Genomic DNA, 5,392 nt, shown 5'->3' on the forward strand with positions numbered 1-5,392 from the left:
ATATATATATATATATATATATATAGGTGCATGGCTCAGTGGTTAGAGCATTGAACTCACAATCATGAGGTAGTGAGTTTGATTCCCAGACTGGGCTGTGTGTTTTGTTGTTGAGCAAAACACTTTATTTCACATTGCTTCACTTCACTCAGCTGTAGAAATGTGTTGTGATTTCATTGGTGCCAAACTGTGTTGGCATTTTCCCATGGAGAGGGGAGACTGGTATGCATGAGTGACTTGCTGGTCTTCCATAAACAACCATATCTGGACTTGTCTTGGCAAGGAAAGTTTTAGCAATTAAACAATCACATAATGAAGAACTGCAAAGCAGAAGATAAAAGTAGGGAAATGGAAATGGGAAAAGACAGATAAATAAGAAAATGAATCAGTTTGCTTAGTGTATTGATCCTGTGATTTATTTGAGCCAGCGACCACAAACAACTGAAAACCATGTGTGCATGGATTATATACGATGGCGCATGAATTATATACGAGACTTCATGCGAGGAAACCAAGAGCAGAGAAACTAACCGCTACGGATCTATAGGGAATCCGTTGATATCGTATGACAATGCGTGCTGCTAATTTTTATGATTTAAGCTGCAATTAATTTGTCTATCCATAGAGAAATATCTGTTATCTAAAATATGAGAGAATTTAGGTTTGGTATTATTCACCTATCAAATAAATAAATTAATCAATTAATAAATAAATAGACAGACAAACAGACAGACAGACAAACAGACAGATAGGGAGACAAACAGATAGAAAGAGAGAGAGATAGACAGAGATAGATAGGAAGGTAATGCATAAGTTGGCAGTATGTATGTATGTATAGTGTGTGTGTGTGTGTGTGTTTTCAAGTCATTAGGCGTCTTTTAATGTTTTTGATGTATGATTTATTTGCATGTTTATTTTCGCATTGTTTTGCGATATGATTATGACTTTAATAATTAAATTGTGAGGAATTTTATAGAGCATGCCTGTATAGCATATTTTTCAGGGATTACAATCGGGAGAATTAGGCTAGAAATTGGGGCTGGTGAAGTTGTAGGAATTCTCCAACAACCTCTTCTAACTCTTTCTGAGGGTACAGCAAGGTGTCAAAGCCTACAGCTATACATGGCCTTCCAGCAGCAACCTGTTCCAACTAGGGTTTGATCCAGTTTCCAGTTGCCTCGCATAGCCATCTGAATTGAGTCTAAGGCCCTGTTCAAAGATGTGGGGCAGCATAATATCACTCTCGTTGGAAACACCCAAAGACCATCACAGTTTGAGGAAACTTGGTTTTCATGGTATATAGGACATCACCTGTTGTTCTGGGTGTTGTGCAAGTCCTGGCAGAAGTTCTTTTCATCTGAGAAGAACCAGATGATTGATCTCCAGTTCAACAGGTTGCCTCAGTTTGTTCAGAAGCTTCTTTGCCTTTGTCAAGCAGTTCTCTTTGGCCTTGGCTATCAGAATTTGTCCCTTGTGCCCCTTGTATGAGTGGTAGCAAAGGCCTTCATTCAGAGTCCTCTTCATGGTAGCAACTTCAACACTCATCTCCCATAAGAGCTTGGATTTCCTTACTCTTGCCTTCACTCACTTTGTCTTGCAGTTATAGGATGAATTCCAGCATGTGGAATACCTACTCTGTCCCTTTCTCAATACCTACTATGTCCCTTTCTGCAGGCCATAGCTTCATAATCCTTGTTGTAGCTGTCCATGTCACATCTTATAGCCTTTACAGTGTTCACAGAGCATTGAGCAGCAATCATGATGTTGTCATGGTGACACTTAGTGCAACTTGTTATGATACAGATAACTTTTTTCCAATATTCAGATGGCTTTCAGCTCTCCATGTCAGCTAACTTTTTCTCAACTACAACTTTAACCCTTTAGCATTCATATTAATTTAATCAAGTATTATCACAGAACCTTGAAATTTCAATGATGTAATTGTTTATTTTGAGAATGATATTGCAAGGTAGGTGTGAGAAGTTGACTCTGGCCAGTTTCAACATACAACTGGTAGAATATATGGGCTGGATGTGGCCGGTTTAAATACTAAACGGTTAATCTTTATGCTTTCCAATGCTGCTGTTCCTGAAAAAATGATATAAAAAGTCATCAGGAGAAAGTCACCTAAACACCCTGTATATTCATCTATATATGAGGGGAGATGTGTGGTGTGGTTTGGTGTTTGTGTGTGCATGCATGCGCATGCATGCACACACACACACACACACACACACACACACAAACACACACACACACACACATTTTCTTTAATATACCACGTGCAGAAGTGCATCTGGATTAATTTATATATTATGTACATGCATGTATATCATAGAAAGAAGCGTGTCTGCTGTAGTATACAATACACTATATAGCTGTATGTGTCTATGTGTTATTTGTATTTGATAGCCACATTTTTTCATGCATGAGGGTTAGATTATATATGAGAGGTTGTTATAGATAACCAAAGAAAAGTGGTGCTTCACCTCACAGTAGTACTACTCAAATCAAGTTGATTTTTTCAGGCTGCTAGAGGTCATGTAAACATCTATGTGTACCACCACTACCACCAAGCAGAGAGAGGTAGAAGTGTTGGGTTGGTTAAACAGGCTGTCTGGCTTGAAGTATTCCAGCTTTGGTATTGTTTGTTTCAGACAGTAGTGTATCTAGAAGTACATTATTCAGAGGTTTCTTTTCTTTTTAGGTTGGTAGGCTCAGACATGGTTATGTGGTTAAGAAGCTCACTTAGCAGTCATATGGTTTTGGGAACAATCCCACTGTAGATTCGGCTGACCTCTACATTGTGCCTGGTGAGTTTAATTGATGGAACCTGTACAGAAGCCCATCTCACCCCCCCCCCACATTTAAGGGGTTTTTTTTTCTATTAAATGATAGGCACAGGCATGGCTGTGTGGTTTAAGATGTTTACTTTCCAACCACATAGTTTCAGTTTCAGTCCTACTGCATGGCGCCTTGGGCAAGTATCTTCTATTATAGCCATGGGTCAACCAAAGCCTTGAGAGTAGATTTGCTTGATGGAAACTGAAAGAAGCTTGTTGTATATGTGTGTATATTTGTGTCTCCTTGCCTTGACATTGTATGATGGTTGTAAATGAGTGTCACTGTCATACAAGCAGTGTCAAAAAAGTTACCCAGCTATTGAATACTACCCCAAAAAGTCTTATCCATACCATGTCAGCTTAAGAATATGGGTATGAAAATGACAGTGATGGTGATGATGATGCCACTGCCACCACAGCCAACAGTTTGATAATCTGACTATATATGTCTATGATGAAGGATTTCATGGTCAATTAAATAAATACCAGTCATGTATGGAGATCAATTTAATTGGCTGTATCTCCCATCCACTAAAGTGGCTGGCCTTGTAATGTAGGCAGTGGATGGCAGAACTGCTAGAGTATCATTCAGTAATCATTTATAGCTCTTTACATTTCTTAGGAGTGTGGAGACTCAAATAAGTACTTGTTTATTTAATTCAACCTCACTTCTCACCTAACCACTTAACTCATGGTGTTGTGAACTATTTTGTAAATTATCATTTTTATCCAAAAGCCATTTCATGCTAATTTGATTAGCAGGAATACTATCTTGAGGTTTGGTGACACCAAGTCTCCTCAAGTTTCACAAATCTTCCTTAGGATTCTGGTTGAATCCAGGATGGCACTTTTCTGTAGGTTGTCAGTGCAAGTCTCAATTCTTACGGATGGATGTGGAGAGCTGTGTGAAGAAGTGCCACTCCCAAACAGTGGAAGGAACCCGTGGTAGGGGGAGACCCAGGAAGACATGGGATGGGGTGGTGAAGCATGGCCTTTGAACGTTGGACTTCACAGAGGCAATGACGAAAGACTGAGACCTCTGGAGATATGCTGTGACTGAGAAGACCCAGCAAATAAAGTGACATCACAGTTGTAGCCTACGCCAGTGTCGCATAACCAGCCCGCTCAAAAAGTACCTTTAGATCGTAGGGCAACATGCCGTACTTGAGGAGACCTATTGAGTCAAGTATATCAACATCAAAATCGAATCACACCACAATCAAATGGAAATTGTAGTTGTGGCTGATGCCAGCACAGCCTGTCTGGCTCCCTGTGCCAGTGGCATGTAAAAAGCACCATCCAAATGTGGTCAATGCCAGCCCCCTCACTCTGACTGACTCCTGTGCCAGTGGCATGTAAAAAGCACCATCCGAACATGGCTGATGCCAGTGCCGCCTTGACTGGCTCCCGTGCCAGTGGCACGTAAAAGCACCATTCAAACGTGGTCGATGCCAGCCCCCTCTGACCCCCATGCCAGTGGCATGTAAAAAGCACCATCCAAACGTTGTTGATGCCAGCCCCCTCTGGCCCCTGTGCTGGTGGCACGTAAAAAGCACCCACTACACTCTCAGAGTGGTTGGCATTAGGAAGGGCATCCAGCTGTAGAAACACTGCTAGATCAGACTGGAGCCTGGTGCGGCTTCCTGGCTCCCCCCCCCCAGTCGAACCGTCCAACCTATGCCAGCATGGAAAACGAATATTAAATGATGATAATGATGATGTTGTACCAAGTGCACCAATTACCATAGGAATAATTGTCTTAATCTTCCACAATCTCTTCAACTATATTGCTAGGTCCTGATATTTCTCAATTTTTTTTCAATTTCATTGTTATCCACTCTATTCTCATATAGTATTGCAAAGTCTACGACCTACACTGTTTATGTTGTCCTCTATAATCATGTCTATTCTTCTTGCTTCAATAGTGTGGTTTGTCTTTATGGAGAAATCCCCAAAAATCCTGTTATTCTTATTCTCTATCACTTTCTCTTGTTTGTTTTCATAGCACTTTCCTTTTATTTTGAAGTCACACACTCGGTTAACATTCCAGTAGAATTTTTTTTTACTTACATAGTCATGCCTGTACTTATACTCTTCTTGTGCTAACTTATTGCATTCATGCAAGAGATGATTAATACTTTTATCTCCTTTCCTGTAGATTCTACATTTGCTTTCTGAGTTTTTTCAATCTTTGTCAATTTGTTCTAATACCTTGTTCCTGAGTGTCTATCTATCTATCTATCTATCTATACATATTGTATAGCTGAGTTTGTGAGTGTGTGTTGCATCTATAGAAATCTACACCTTACAAGATAGCAATCTGGGAGTCGCACCAATGGATTCCTCATGGTTGAAAATTCCCGGAATCGACCATTTATTTTTTTTTATTGCTTCCTAAGACCTGAATTTTTGTATTAAAAATAATTTTAAACCATAAATTCTAACAATTTTCAAATCGGAGCATGAGTTAAGTCCCCTTCTATTGACGTTGTAAACAGAGGGAGACTCATAGTGACATATAGCTGGTTGTGCGTGAACATGGGAGAGAG

At 40.0% G+C, this 5,392-nt stretch overlaps 1 protein-coding gene across 1 annotated transcript in view; it reads left to right on the forward strand.

Annotated features, from left to right (window-relative positions):
- Positions 1 to 5,392, forward strand: part of LOC106876782 (sodium-dependent phosphate transporter 1) — a 204,552-nt gene that overhangs the window by 22,263 nt on the left and 176,897 nt on the right. The gene's annotated exons all lie outside the window — the stretch shown is intronic.

The sequence above is a fragment of the Octopus bimaculoides genome, chromosome 24 (assembly GCF_001194135.2).
Source record: "Octopus bimaculoides isolate UCB-OBI-ISO-001 chromosome 24, ASM119413v2, whole genome shotgun sequence".
In the NCBI taxonomy this organism is placed as follows: domain Eukaryota; kingdom Metazoa; phylum Mollusca; class Cephalopoda; order Octopoda; family Octopodidae; genus Octopus; species Octopus bimaculoides.